This window comes from Accipiter gentilis, chromosome 19 (assembly GCF_929443795.1).
Source record: "Accipiter gentilis chromosome 19, bAccGen1.1, whole genome shotgun sequence".
NCBI lineage: Eukaryota > Metazoa > Chordata > Aves > Accipitriformes > Accipitridae > Astur > Astur gentilis.
In genome coordinates, this window is record NC_064898.1 from 7,126,093 (window position 1) to 7,142,423 (window position 16,331).

Genomic DNA, 16,331 nt, shown 5'->3' on the forward strand with positions numbered 1-16,331 from the left:
AGGGGACTTCTTCAAATAGTGAACATTTTAAATGTAAACATTCTTTGACACAGCAGGATAGTTCAAGCATGAAATAAATTGGTAGAAGATCTGTTATTGTATAAGCTGAAAGAAATGCAAAAAGTGAAGAAATAATGCAGCAAAACTTCAGGAAGTAAATGTGAATTAAACAGAACAAACCACAAAATTGGATCTGTTACAGGAAATACTTCCAATACATCTTATGCCTTGAGTAGCACCTTTTCAAAGCGTGTTAATTTGCCCTTCTGCCTCGGTACCCTTCTCCATCCGATGACTACCCCGTGCCTGCAGCTTGTATTGCGCTCCTGAAAGCTGAGGTTAGTCAGGACCGTATCTCTTTAAAAAAAAAACCACAACAACCCCACACACAAAGAAAGGAAAAACCCACGGGGAAGGGGGAGCTAAAGCCTCTGCTGCATTGGGCTGCTCGGATACATCAGCGGCTGCAGCAGCGGTCACGCATCCCTCTGCAGCCTGCTGATTTTGCAAACGAGGGGGAAAAGGGTCGTTTTGCGGTCCAGATGCTGTCGAACACAAGCAACCAATGGAAGAAATGGCACAATGAGCAGACAAGCATGTGGAAGCAGTTTATGAAGAAATAGTTAAATCCTGAGCTTTGTTCCGGCCAATGCTGTAAGTACGAGCTCAATAGCAGATCCCGTGGTCACTGCAGTTGTTTGTGGGAGGTGTTTTATGGGCATCCCGACGCTTTTGGCACTCACGGGTGGAGAAAGCGTTGACTGTGACACGTTTAGTGGTGTATTTAGGCAAATAACTGTACCGTCTGTGTCTCTACAGGATTTGGGGGTGACTCAGGAGCTGCAGTGCGCTGGCAGGGTGGGTGAAGCAATAGGACTTTGCACGGGAGCTTGTTCTCCTTTGCCGGTGGCTTGTCTGGGCTCCGCTCTGTAGATGTGCTAGCAGATTGCTGCAGTACCACCCTCCCTGGGCAAAGGCCTCTCTCTGAATTTCAGCGCTGCCTTCAAGCACTGGGATACACAATACATTTTTTCATGCTACAATGGCTGACTTAATTTAAAAAAATCCTAGAATTACTTGTTACACAAACTTACTTCATGCCAAGTGCTCTAGTCTTAATTTTTCTTATGTATGCAGTTGTAGAAAGCTTATGAAATTCCAATAGCTTTGTGTGTTGCCATTGGGACTGGTTCTTAACATAGCTCTCCCCAAAAGAGTGCCAAGTATGATTTATTACTCCAAGGAATGAACGTTTTCCTATCTTTGGTCTGTTTCTAGTTGAAGTAGATGTACGTATTTTTAAATGTAAACATTTGTTCTTATGGAAATCCAGTGTCTTATTCTTTGGCAAACGATTTGATGCTTTTTATTCTGCATATGCCCTAATGATCTAGTACAGCTTTAAAAACAAGCAAAAAAGCAGAGCTAGAGCAAATTTACTGCACTGTGTTTCTCAGCAATTTTTTTTGGTAATCAGGCAAAATTTTTTATTGTAGCTAAAACTATGCATGTCAGCAGACCAAAAAAACTAAGTAATGAGTATTTTCCTTGCTATTTTATGAGAATATCAATTTCGCTTTCATCTAAGTACTGCGTAAGTCCATGGTCATTTGCTCTAAACCAAAGAATATCATCTAATTGATGGCCTCTGCGGTTGTGCCTTGGTACTTACCCCAGCTGGTGCAGAAACCACTGGGAGATCTCACTCCAGTAGCAGGGGAGGTAACAGCAGGGTCGTTGTGATGAGCAGACTCGCATGTTAAGGAGGATGAGTAATTGAGGCAAGGAGTCTTTTTTTTTGGTGCATCTCTCTTGGGACCTGGCAGAACTGCAGCTCCTGATGCTGATGGCTGCAAGTAACTACACACTTCTGCCCCACGACGCTGGTCACCTCAGTGGGGACGTAAGGCAGAGCCTCCCTTACGCCGAGGAACCCACAGGGAAGTTTTCTCATCATTGCGTTTGGAGTTGCCCTCCCCTCGTGTTCTCAGAGGTATTACAGCCCTGTCAGCTGTTTATTTGCCAAACAACTTCTTATTGCTTGCTATCAGAAACTGAATTATACGAGGCCCAATTTAGCCCTTAATGAGCTTATAACAAAATACTGTTACCTAGGGAGTACTCCAGCCGTGAATGTGAATGCTGAGGCTGTGGTATTGTCAGTATTCATTCTTGTCCCTTCCTCTCCTGTGTCAGGATTTTCACCCTCCCAACACCAAGCAGCATCTCTGCCTGGAAACAGGATTTCCAAAGATTAGGAGAGTAATCATTTGCATTGTCATGTAAGGGTTGTAAGAATACAAAAAGAATACAAAACCCCAATCCCACATAGAGAATTTCTGTTCCCATACTGAAAATGTGCAGGACCATGACATAATTTAATTAGATAAAATTGTTTTAAAGGCTGCCTACTGTCGTGTGAAGACAGTGGGAAAAGTTCAGCTCCTGTGTACTTCCATTGTTTTCAGCAGAATTACACCAGGGTGAATTTGGCATTTTTGGGGCCAACTGGAAAACCTTTTCTTTCTCCGTCCCCCTTGCTTAATTGTTTTCCTGTTTCCCAGACATGATTTTTTTATGGCCTCCAGGGCAACAGGCCCAGATTAATAGAAGAATAATACAAAGGATCTAAGATGCCCAAGTTAGGACCGTGCTTGCCTGAGGCTCCCTGTAAAGTCAATGGAAACACAGGAGCACTTCCAGGAAAATTGATATACCATATACCTAAAATTAGCCAGTGGTCATTGTGCTTCACAATGTTTGGGGGCTGCTTGGACTCTGCTCTCAAAAGCACGGTTTCTAAAATACTGGATGAGTTTATATGTTAAAAAATTATGAAAGTGTATAATAATACATTTTTTTTATAATCCAAAAGAGCATTTTCTTGAAGAGTTTAAACAGTGATTAGCTGCCCAGTTTGTATGAACACTTGGAATAACACACAGATTTGAAAAAACGCATGTCAGATTTTGAAGTGTTTGAACTTTTGGAAGATTTAATCTTTTTAGAGATAAGGTGTAATTAATTCAGTAATATTTTTTGTTATACACAATTATTCAGCAATTATTTCTGCCTCAGTTAAGAAATATAACAAGTCGCACATTAATTTGGTGCAGTAAGTTTTCTCAGTGTTTTTACTGGATATATTTGCATTTTAGCAGTCTTGAACTAAATCTTTAAAAGGGGTGGTCTAGTTTAGTAGCATTTTTCTTCTTCTTTTTGACCAGCTCTATAGAAGACAGTCATTGCTTGGAATTTTTAGCAAGTATGTTGTTGGTTGTGATGGAGGTACACCAAAAGCTGTGTGAAGAAGGAAGGTTTCACGCTTCCTGTGAAGACCTACATGTGTATATGCACAAAGAAATGTGTAGCCATGAAGGTCAGACTAGAGATAAATGTGGCTTAGTTGTCTTCCCTAAACTTACCTGTAGAAATTGTCGCCACCCAAGTGAAACCAAAACAAGGCAGCATTTCTGGTAGGCGATGATTAGGCTCAGGACACGATGGGGCAGGTGTTTTGAGCTCCTCTGCTGACGTCTGAGGAGGGCATGAATGTGCCCCAGGCTCAGCAGTAAGGTTTAGCTTCTTTTTTCTTACAGGAGAGTGACACAGCTGGTTGCATATCCCAGTCACCACCTATTTGAGATAAGACAGCTGGTGGAAAGTAGTAAAGGTCAGAGTTCTGGTCTCCCATGAAGAAGGAAATAATAATAATAATGTTAGTGTTTAAATTACCAGTTTTAGTTAAAGCTTCAGTGAAGCAGAAGGAGCAGCTTGTACCTTGTTTTAGGACAGGCTAATTTACCTGGCTGTCTCTTCGTTAGTTATATATGGTACATGGCGGAGCTTTACAGCATTAACAGCAAAATTATTGTCGGGTTTTAACTAATGTAAGCTGAGATCCTGGAGAACATGATAGTAGCTTCAGAGTGGTCTGATGTGCTTTACAAGCAGGCACCAGCTGTCGCCGAGTCCTGTTCCATAAAATCATTCGCACTATGAAAGAAATTGCTAATGTCAGGTGATATCTGGAAACCTGTTGGGAGAGAAGGGGCGTTGCAGTACTGCGCTCTCAATCCTTGCTTATGCTACCTGCGCTTTCCCCATAAACTGTCCCCTGTAAACCTTCCCCTTCCTTCTCAAATTTCTCCTTCTGTGTTGTTCTTTTTCTCTGTCCCAGGCCAATTCCTACGCGAATTATCACTTCTGATCAACTGTCATGAGGTTTTTGTAACAGCAGCGTCCCCTGCCTGCCCCAGTCCTCCAGCAGCATCTCACGTTTCTCCTCCTCCTCAAAGGTGAATTTGGAGGCCCTGGCCATAACTGTGCTGCTAAATAAGACAGCTAGGGAACAAAAATCTGCTCAGGTCCTTAGCGCTCTCCTTTGTGCTCAGAGGTGCAGCCAAGCTCATGCCTGCACGGGACCAGGACGAGCACGTGGTGAGCCATGCTCCCTGTCTAGAGCAGTCCATGGATGAGCGGTGGCTGTGCACTGGAGCGTGATTTTTGCACTCTAGAGTGATGTGGGGTCTCTTTCCGGGTGCTAACAAGTAATTTTCACCTCATTACCTTTATCTTCGTATTGGACTGGCATTGGAAACACTTCCCTGACTCTTGGCATAGGCTCGTGTTACCCCGGCAGTCCACTGTGCAGTATCTCAGCCTGACAGTGTTGATCCGCCACAGCAAATTAGATTTAAGAGTTGAAGAACTTTAAATGTTTTCTGGTTTGCTTTGGTTACTTCTGTCAATGCTAAACACATCTCTTTAAATCATATTGGTCATTTCATGTTTATACAACGTATGTATATGTACATGGGGTCTTCACCAAAACAGCAGCAGTGGGGTGGAAAGCTCATCACTTTGGGACATGTACAATTATATACAATAAGTATTTGGTTACATATGTTAGAGAGTACTCCCTTACTGCAGAAAAATGGATCATTAGACCTGAAAGAGCTTTTTCATCTCTTCTGTGATGCCACAAAAACTGATTTATTTCAGTTTCTCATTAGCTGTGACAAGGATGATGTCAGACAAGTTGTGCATGCCCCGTCTTATAAATAATAAATGAGAAGGACCATGTCTCCTCTTTCTCTAATGGATCAGTGTTACAGCTGGATGGAAGAGGCACCAGCTTGCTTTATGGAACATAATGGAGTAATAAAATTGCTCAGACTCAGTTGAGTGTATTGATCCCAGGGGCTCCTGCTTGCCCCTTCATCTTGATCTCTGGCATTTCTCATCATGTTGTAAAATGCTGCTTTGATTAAAAGGAATAACAATAAGCTTTTGAAGTTTTATAAAAAATTAGAAATAATAGAACAAAGTGCATGTTCTTGTTGGTCTCCTTAAACCTTATAAACCTTCCAAATACCCTTTCAGTGGAGCTTCGTTTATTAATTATTAATTTAGCAACTTCAATCTGAAATGTGCTTCTCATTTCTTTCTTTCTATTGCAATGCTTGCAGAGAGCACTTTGTTGTTATAAGCTCCTCATTAATGATAATTTTCACTAATAAGGTGCTGTTTAATCAAGTAGTTCAAAACACTCTGCAAACACTCATGAATGCAGCTTTATGATACCCCTATTGCTTAATATAGCTGCTTGTGAATAACGTTATTTCTGTTTCATACGCTGAAAAGTCCATATTCAGCTCCTTGGTCTTTCTTTTTCAGTGTTAGGCCACCTTTTTAGCCTCTTTAATTAGCAAAAAAGAGCATTGAAATACCTGTTTAGAAAGTAATACCTAGAGTTGGATATGTTGTAAAGCAATAGAAGAAAAGATGTTAAATCATGGGCACACCACATCTTGGTGGAGTTCCTCTAAGAATATTTTTCAACAACAGCTGTTGCCGTGAATGGCACCTGCTAAGCAAACATGCTACGTTTCAGTGCTTTCACACAGGTTTGCAGCATCAGCAAGGGAGTTAAGTATTCTCAGCTTTTAAAAGATTTTCTCCCCACTGTCTCAGCTTGCTGTATTGACCCAAATCTCTGTGTTGATCTCTTTTCTTCTGCAATATTTGGCATTCTTAGATGGAAATTTTTAGCATAGTGTGTCCCAATTTAGAGACAAGGCCTCCTACTTATAGAGAAGAAACTAATATAGATAAATTTGCTGCTTGAAAGCATACTAGTCATAGACAGAAAATACCATACCATTTGTCATTAATTTGGGCTGACAAGCGGCACAGAGATGAAAATACTTCTGGTCATGTCTGTCAAACTCTATCCATACTTGTACAAGTATGCAGTGAACTTAAGAGCGTTTTCCTGCTGCTTTTATAAAAGAACAGTCTTGGATGAACAGAAGAGAAGAAAGCAAATGTATTTATTTTTTACTAATATCAGTAACTGAAAATAAAATTTGGCCTTGCAACAAACACTTCAGAAGTATTTATCTGTTGGTCTGAACAACACCCTTTGCCAGGTAGATGAACAGCACTCATCAGAGCTCATCTGGCTTTCAAGACTCTTTCCAAAACAACTCCCTATACTTTGCGGCAAGATTTGTCTGGCTGCTGTGTGGAATTGTTCTGGAAAAAGAAGACAGCCTACAAGATATTCCCCAATTCTTTTTTATGGACCTGCCTCTCTCCTTGACATGAGTTATGGAGGCACGCAGAATTAAGTCTGTGATAGTGAATTTATGCTATAAAAGTACTGTTTTTACACAACCTAACCATCGTTATTTCAGGCCTTTTGACCTAAAAAGACCCCTACTGTTCCTTCAAAACTCCCCCACATCAGCCAAGGCCACAGGGATGTCATGTAGGGGACAGAGACCCGGGAGCAGAGGTACGCGCTGGCTGCGTGGCCCACATCTAGCCTGGTTCTGACCTGGAGCACACGTGAGTCAGTGTGCTCCATTTAGACTGGGGATGGGGTCCTGCTTTTGGGGCAGAGGGCTGTAGTAGTGTAGACAGTCTAAGCGCTGTGTATGTTTCCAACATGGAAAGAGAGACAGGGTCCCACTGGTCAAAGGCTATATACGTTTCTGTAAATGTAAATGGTCTTTTATGGGCAGGATGGGAACTCATCTTAACCCTTCTGCTCTGCCATATGGCTGCCTCTGTCTTTATCTTGTTGCAGAAAGTAGATTTTCTGTCTGTGTTGGAGCTTAAACATTACAGCCTCCTCTTCTGTGCTTTCATAGTTACAGTCTTGACCTGCTGATACTGACCCAGCTGCTGTTGTGCAAATGATTTTCCTGACGTGCTGCTAGAGCAAGGCTGCCCTGCTCTATGCTTTTCTTGATTTCTCTCCTTTCCTAAGTATCAAGCATGAGCTGCCTGTCCTTACTTTCAAAGTCTTTGCAACCCTTGTGCATGCTCTTCTCCAGTACTGTGAAGCTGAGCTCCCTTTTTGCTTGGGTAATAATGTTCTAATGTTCCCATGTTATTTTTTCAACTCTTGGTGTGTTCAGAGGTTGCTACATGTTGATCTGAATCAAGTGGGGACGATGAGGAGGCACTGTGCAGCTTGACCCCAAAACCACATCGCATAACGTGGCCATATGTCCCTATCAGCTGGTGCTAATGGGGAGGATGGACATTGTAGTTGCCTTTATCTCCTCCCTGCCTTTCCTCATTACCGTCCTCTTTGAAAAATATGTTAGAGAACTCCGGTTTGGTAATGAAGTATTAAAAAGGGACAATCTTTCAGCTACGTCAGTGTTACGGCATCACCGTGTCCTGCTACCAGGTCCTGCAGGCTCTGTTCCTAGGACTGTGATTCTGGGGTCGGTACTGGGGTGTTGCGACTGTCAATATTAGGGGACTGGGAACTGCCGGGAAGGGAACTTTCTGAGACACCAGGCAAGTCTCCACACTTCCATCAAGCAATTTTTTTACTCGGGTACTGTAATAACTAAATACCAAGTCTTCATCACACATGCCAGTCAAGCCCTAGGTATAAGATACTGACAATCTAATGCTGCCTGGTTGGCCCTGATGGCCACAAGCTTTGATGGTTTAGTCTCTGAGGCTGAGACGGCCAGACTCGAGAGCTCTTCAAAGAGGGCAGCTGGAACTGAAGAGGGCTGCTTATGTCTTCTCCAAGTGCCACTGGGTATTGCAGGAGTTTATATATACTTTTCCATAGGTCAGGACCAGTCTGGTCAAAAGTAATGCCTCCTCACAGGTCTGGTCTGTTCATTCAGGTGGCTGTTACGTATTTGCAGGCTGGTTGCCAATTATGTGATTCCTTCTAATATAGTTGCAGATTGAGTACTTTTATTCTAGATTTGATACTATTATGCAACTATACCAACCAAACAGCTATTACAAAATATTTTGCTTCCTGCTCTAAGTCAGGCAGTTCTGTGGTATGTGGGTGCAAAGCAAAATGGATGTGTTTCACTTTTCTGCCTTAAATTGGGCAGGCCTCGGTGCAAGTAAACAGGACAAAAATCATCAGCATTGATATTCCCTGCCAGCTGACTGAACAACAGAGTGAGCTGCTGTTTTAGACTACACTAAAACAATTTTTTTACTTAATGTATCGATTCATTTTTAGTTTAGACCCATACATTTAGCAAATCTGAGATGCATGAGTAAGCTTTCTTTAAAATAAAGCTTTGTTGACACTATGTTGACAATACAAAAGTATTCCCAAACCATAAATACAAGATCATTTTATCCAGTTCTGTTGGAGAAATTAGGAGTGGATACAGTGAGCTGGTAACATGCCCCACAGGCCAGTGAACTCAGTTGCTCTCAGATAAGAGGGTAGATGTGAATTTCAGAGCTGAAAGCTTCTCCCCACCCCTCCCCAGCTGCCATCTTCCAGATAACACAAATTTAGACCCTATCAGCTTAGATGTCCCAAGTGATTGCCAGGGCTTGGCTGTGCACAGAGGAGCTCTGTGGGGTTGGAAGGGATCTCCTGGAAGAAAGCAGTGCTCTGATGTCATAGGCTGTGAGAGCCTTTTTTTGGAAGAAAGCTGATCAGTCTCCAAAGCTGAACACTTTTCTGTGTTTGCATCTTCTTTTGGAGAGCTGCCTGAGAACCTCATTGCTTTATGATTCGTTTTTCCCCACTCTGGGCTCAATTTCTTCTGGGATAATTTAAACCTATATTTTTTTGTGCCCACAGGATCTAATAGGTTAAATAGGACTTCTTTTCCTGTGCTCATTCATCTAACAGGTTATAAAGAATAATCTCACCTTTTCTTTGCTATCTTTTCTTTCATTCCCCTTGGCTATAGAGGCCAGTTTTTCTTAGTCTCTGCTTAGAGGACAGGCTGTTGATTCCCTTGGCTGTTCCTGTGGTGTCAAGTCATGTCTTTGGGAACTCTCATTAGCTTCTTATTATCATCTGCCATAGAGCTGGTTCTGTATCTACCATTATTGTAATAATTTCCATCTTTTCCTGCTTAACTGATAGTTTCAACATGGTCAGTGTTTCTAAACTTCAGAAGATGAGATTTATGCTATTTCCTTTCTCTGGAAGATAATTTTTCAACAGAAGATATTAGGTTGACTTCATATTTTGTTGTATTTTAACTCATTTTGCATTTGCCTTCATGTCTGTAATTAGTCTTTTCTTTCTAAAGCCTTGCACACTATTGATGTTGCACAAAGGATCTGTAGTTGTCCAGATGACTGTTTCCCAGTCATGTAGTACTAACCTCTGTTTGATTTATTGAAAATATTTCCTATTAAAACTGCAGTTTTGTGTTCCAGTGTTCTTGGACAGAGATAATCTAGTTTCTTCCAACTAGAGTGAGTTAACTTTAACCCCTACCTCAGTTGTGGAATTCCAGTTTTTGGTACACGTCATCTTGGTCCCCATATTGAACGTTAAAAAAACAAATGGGAATGCTACTTGCCTCTGTTACATTACCTCTGTTACAAGTTGTGCATGAGGCTTTCTAAGTAAAAAGGCCATATCTCCAATTGTGCCCAGAAATCATTTGCAAGCTGTTGCAGAGTAGGAGGTGCATCATTCGGTGAGGCGGTACACTGCACACAACCTGCAGTCCAAAAGTGCTGTGAAGGTCCCTGACATGATGAATCAGAGCTCAGTTCCATCAGATGCAGTCACGTCAGCAACACACACTCGTCTCACCTGGAGATCCCTCAAACCTGGGCTGTCTGCCTATCTCATACCTCCCGAAGGAGAGAATGACTTGGCAGGCTCATGATGTTATCATGAGCTCATCATAAGCTTTCCAGTAATTCAACATGAAAAAAGGTTCTTTGCCATAGTAATTGACAACAGGGTATTAGGAGAAGGCTTGGCTTCCTGAATCCTCCTTTGAGAGCTGCTAACATCTCCCCCTCCATGAAAGTACTGGGAATATTCTGTAACTGTAGACTTGAAATTTCCTCGTCAGGCTTTTGTCAGTCAAATGCAGATTTCTGAGTTGTAGGTCTGATAATTTCAATCTACCTCAAACCTTAAAGAAGGAGATACTGCAAAACACATTCATCCAATAAATAAATCAATCGCATTTATGTATATCTGATACAGGTTAGTGTTTTGTGGCTATCAATCTTGCCTGAATCCAAGTATCTGTAAACAAAAGGGCTAACCTCCATATAATAATAAATACTTATTTAATGAGAGAAAAAAAATTAATTCAGCACTTGAAACAGCTTTGCTTCTCAGGACTTTCAAATTACTGTGATAAGCAATTCTTTCCAGTCTTCATAGCAATTATAAGCATAATAATGAAAAAGACCCTGAACTGTCCTTAGAAGACAGAAAGTCCAACTAAGAACACAACTGCTCCTAACAGCAGGCTAACATCCTTCCTTCCTGGCCATCTGTGCTGCGAGGTGATCAAAGACGAAGATGCTAGGCCAGAGAAGGTAGTGAGGCCATATTATATTGATAGCTGAGGTTACACAGTGTTCAGGTAAAGTCTAAACCAAACATCAATTCATTTTACTGATTGAAGACAATGTTTTTTTAAAGATCTGAACCCATCTGCTCTTGACTTAAATGTTGAAGTAAGATCAGTAGGAAGATTTGAACATAGCTAAACCCTTCACTTGAAGGTAAAATAATAATTATTTTAAAAACATTGTGTGAAAGGATAACTTTCAATATATATGTATTACTCATGATAATTATTTGGAGCTTGATTTACTTAATAGGTAAGAAATTTTCCTAAGTATATTTTTTTCTGCTTCAGACATTTGAACATAGATAAAGACTTAATTATTTGTGATCATCTAAAACAAATGACACAAGTTGTATTCTGAGTCAGTATACTTAAGCCCGAACTGCCTGTTAGTAGTTTACAAGGTAGGAGAAAAAACAGATAAAGAATTCAGATAGCAAAGTTAGGTATTCAGAATTTAGGGCATAACTGACTTTATGGTTAAATAAATATTCTTCCTAAGTTTATCTTTAAAATAAGTTCATTTACTGTTTCATCTTAAGTGCATTTCTGCAAAGTGCACTTCAGGTGCAGTCTTAGACTTCATGTGTCTGTTATAATGCTCTTCTGTATACAGCAGTGGAAAGTGCCTTTATGTAACCATGAAGGATATTTGATTTTCCTTGTAATTCAGCCACTAGTAACGTTGCAAAACAATAAAGAAGGTGTGAGTTTTCCATGTTACTCTTGAAGAAAAGTGCTCAAGGGAGATATTTTTGTAGCTACAAGAATCATCTCAGCAATCCTAACAAAATCTAATTAAAACAAAAACAAAGAGAAGGAAATCTGTAAAAGTACTCACTCACTCACTCCCCCCCGCCCCCCCCCCCCGGGTAATCATATTTTCAGACCACTTGACCAACTACTTTTCCCCCCAGCCTTGTATCACTTACAGAGACTGACTTCAGCAAAAACTACTGCTGGCATAATTATTCTGAAATTTTAGTATTTTCTGTACAAGGGCTCAGTTCCTATCCTGTCCTTCATCTGGTTTCTCATCAGGGACTCATAAGACCGACATCCCACTGCTAGATAATTCATAAACTCTTGTACTGGCAACTCTGCACAGAACAGTGTGTTGCTATGCTGGATGGTGAGCTCAGATACTAGAAATTATATAGCTGCATTAGCGTTCAGCTCAGACTCAGTGTACCCTGCTTTAGAGCAAGCAGAGCTTATCAATTTAGCTGGGTATCTCTAAATGGCATTGTGTTGTGCAGTCAAGTCATAACCCATATTCCTGCTATTTTTTTCTCTGCTTAATAGCCCCATTGTTCATATGTTTGTGACTGCAGAGCTCTTTAGGTTTCTGTATTATGGTTCGTCGTCAGCCTCAGTTTCCTGTTTCACTGGAAAACCCATTAAGTGGTTCAGAGCTAACTCTAAGCACAAATGGTTCTCCTTCTGCTTGTCCTTTTGTGTGGCACTCACTGCTTTCAGTTTCAGAGAAGAGGTCTTAAAATCTCCAAGTGCCTGGAGAACAGCAGTGAGGTTTTAACCACATGGCTCTTTTCCTCAGTTTTGTTTTTTTTAAGCCTTTTTCTCCAGCTGCTATGTATTGTTGAGGAATCACTCCGAGACATTTTCACTGGGGATCTAAGTTTACTTCATCAGAATTTGATGAAAGGATTCTTTATGGATGATTCAACTGCGCAGCCCCAGATGGTTACTGTAAGATTATCTGAATACCACGGAATCAAACTGTTAATTAGTCATATTATTACAAATAATTTTTAGAGCTTTCATGTTGTTGCATGCAGTCATACTTCCTAAGTCACCTTTTCTATAAGTGAAGTATTGCAAATCTTGTGTTAAGCACATTTACTTGTTGAGAATTGCGCTTCCTTTGTTCCTTTGAGAAAGAAAGAGATGAAGTTGACACAGGATCCATTTTTTGGTTTCAATTAACTTATTATTCTTGAGAATAAGTATTGTACTTTTTTTTGGCCCCCAAGACAAATTTCCTCTACTCCATGGCTTAGGGTAGCGGTCGTCTTAGCTGATGTATCCCTGCAGCACTGAGCTGTGAGGAGATACTGGCTTCATCTTGAGAACCACAGGGCTGTCAGCTCTGCTTGCTGCGGCGCTGGGTCGGTACTGCTCCGCTCCTTCTGGTTTTGGAGCTAGCAGCTGCTCAGGTAACTCTGAACCGTTTTCCAGTATGTGCTACAGATGTGCCCATACCGAATCTACTTCTTACAGTTACGGCCAAACTTCACTGTCTGCTGCTGGAGGCTATCATCTCTCTTTTAATCATAAAGACGTTTTCACAATTGATAAAATTTCAGTGACTGTCAGATGACCACCACACCATGAGGCAAAGAGCAGGAGAGGGGGTTCACTCAGCTTGAGGGAACTACGTGACCTTGCTGCAGGTGACAGACCTTAAGGTTGCTTTGAACTTGCCCTGGACTCTGGTGGGTGTTTTGATGAGCAAGGTGTCTGTGCTCTCATCCGCACTCTTGCTGGTGCAGCTTTTTTCTCTTCTAAGTCTTGTGGCTTGAGTGGGTGTTCAAACTGCCTAAATGTAAATCAATTGCAATTACTTCCTAGAACACTTCGTAAATCAGACCTTTCTCAAATACTTGGTTGACCACCTGGTTCATGCAGTCAAGGTTAAATACATTCCCAGATTAGAGTTTAGCCTGGCAGAGTCTTCTGTGATTTTTGCCTCCCTCAACTCCCCATGTGGCATATAGTCATCAAGTCAGGTTTAGCTGGGAATTTTCTTTGTTTATCAAGCTTCCTGCTATTCTAGGAACCTATGGCAATTATGGAGTTGCTGGTCAGTGATTGTACTACTCTATGGGATCTGAGGGATAATTGCTGCTCTTTCTGTTGCTGGTGTGGCCTTGGAAGGGCTAGGCACAAACAACAATATTTGGTCAAAAAAACCCCAATGACTACAAAATTTGCCCCATTTTTCATCTGTTAAATATTTAAACATATATGTCATGTTTCATCAAAAAAAGAACAATGCCTAATGTGCCAAATGCATCAAAATCATCACACTCTAGAAAAAGAATCACTTTTGTACAGCTACTACCAATCTGTCCTTTATATAAAAATCAACAAGAGTGCAGCATTTTTATTCACGATAATATTAACAGCATTAATAGTATAGTATTCACAGTATTAATACTATCAATAGTATAAATAGTATTAAAATGTTGGAATTTTTGAAAGCTTTTAGTTTACTTCTGATCTTAAAATTGTGTGTGATAAAGCATGAAAGCTCATGTAGTGCATAACAGTATAAATGCAGAGCCATATACTTCACTAATGGCACTGATTTATATCTGCTGATGGCCTGGACTACTCATTTCAGTTGAATTTGCTACACCAAAACTGTCTAGACAATAAACATATTAAGGACATACCTACTTCCAGCATTTTTAGCTTGCTGGCACATTATTATTTTACACTGTATCGGGTCCATCTCAAATTTCTGCACAACAGCTATCTCTGAGAAGCAACTCTGTACATTTGTGTGGTACCTGCAGCTGTGTGATAGCCTTGAATTTAATTTAACCTTTGATAGAAATGCATTTTGAACCCAGCTAGTATACTTGTGCATTGTCAGGAACAATTTGTCTTCTCAAAATTTTGATACCTGGGTGGTCTTTTTTTTTTTCAAGGTTTAACTGCTTCCTCTGGACTGTGCGCTACTCCATGTTATATTCGTAGCGAGTGTGGTCTAGTCTCATTCAGAGCTACTGCTGCTATTGCATGGAGTGGGATTTTAATTATGAGAATTAAACCTGTCATATTCTCCTGACTAATAAATCCAGGGGAAAGCAGAATTTAGTGAAACAGTGGAGCCGTTCTGTATTTATAATGGTATACAGGAGATTACAAACTAGACCTGAGATGACCCCTACTGCTTGAGATCAGATATTAGACCTCGAGCATATCTGGTTTCCAGCTTGTTCTGCCTCTCTTGATTTGTCAGCCTTCAGTTTTGCCAGGTATCTTTGCTTTTTCCCTTTTAAAAGGATGTTTCTCTCACGATAACAGATTTAGAAGAATGAAAGTGTTTAGTTTGTGTCACAAGGCGCATCTCCCTGTATTTGCTGGTAAAGCCACTATTGGTCAAACCAAAATGATGCCATATGCATGAGATACAAGTTGTACATTTTCATTCAACTTACAGTTTACTAAGAAAGCATTTTGGGGTGAGAGTGAAATGCCCTAAAACAAAAGAGGGCTTTCCCCCCATCCTGTTTACACATGGACTGTTTGTATCTGTGGTACTGAAAGAAGCCGTGATTTACTGTGAGGTGATTTTGCCGCAGCGTATCCTTGAATCTTGAAGACAAATGCTAGGGACAGCCAAGGTTACCCACGAATGCAACAGATGGACAGGGTACCTTCGGCTGTGTACATCCCACTAGTGACCTAGCCACGCTGCAGCTCTGGTCAGCTCGGCTTGCTTTCGTGCTATGCTGCTCACAGCTGCTCTCCTGCTTGAGGGTATATACCTCCTGTTGTTGTGGCCTTGTTTATTCCAACAGAAGTCAGCATAAGCAATAATGGTTTTGTGATCACATTGTGCTTTTAAACTGTATAAAACATAAATTGAGGATTAGCTACTGCTGTGCTTTGTTAACAAATTTTCTCCTCTAAACTTTGGATTGTGTTCAGTAATTCTGATGGTTCTTGCATGCTTCCTGTGCTGCTGGATAGAGTATTAACAGTTTTGGTTTAGTTGTTACAGTTGAGGAAAGAAACTCAGTGTATGTATAGTTTAGACTGTATGTAGTAGAATGTGAAGTTTAGACTGATCCCAGGATTAAAAGGATGGATGAAAAGTGAACAGATAGATAATCAGATAACCACTAACGGTTTTCACACTAGAAATTTCTGAAACAGTATTAATATATATGTATCTACCTGATTTGCAGGCAAAATCAGGTATTTGCATAGCTATGTCTGTGGCTTCATACCTACAACTAATCACAGGCATTCACAAAACTGAAGACTGTTTTTACAGATTGACTACTAAACCTCCTCCACCAAAATTCAATTAAAGACAGACATAAAATCCTCCAGCAAAGGTGTTTCCTTTTAAAAACTAATGAATCCCACAGTAGAAAAATGGCACAGGCAATGGTTGTAACTTTTTTTCTCCCAGGAGAAATTTATGGTTATGTCTATACTAATAAATTAAATGTCAGAATGTTCTCAGACACTGCAGCTCAATATCATATAAGGCTATAAGGTAACTGTATGACCATCTCAGGGACTGAAGAAGTGTAAGGTCAAGAAGTTAGTGTGCCAGGGTCAGTCTGTATCTGGTATCTGACAGCCAAGTTGGCTCTCTTTCTTACCATGGCAGACAACGTAGAGATGACTGTGTCAAAATCTTTCTAGGATTGTAATGTGATCTGGTAGCAAACTGACAGCACCATTTGGTCACATCCATGCTGGCAAAAC

At 40.7% G+C, this 16,331-nt stretch overlaps 1 protein-coding gene across 2 annotated transcripts in view; it reads left to right on the forward strand.

Moving 5' to 3' along the window:
* The first annotated feature begins 435 nt into the window (after positions 1 to 435).
* The window catches only part of SACS (sacsin molecular chaperone), a 61,329-nt gene continuing 45,433 nt past the window's right edge, over positions 436 to 16,331 (forward strand). For both annotated transcript variants that reach the window (XM_049823003.1, XM_049823002.1), the window contains exon 1: positions 436 to 654. The gene's annotated coding sequence lies outside the window, so the exon portion shown is untranslated. The remainder of the gene's footprint in view (positions 655 to 16,331) is intronic.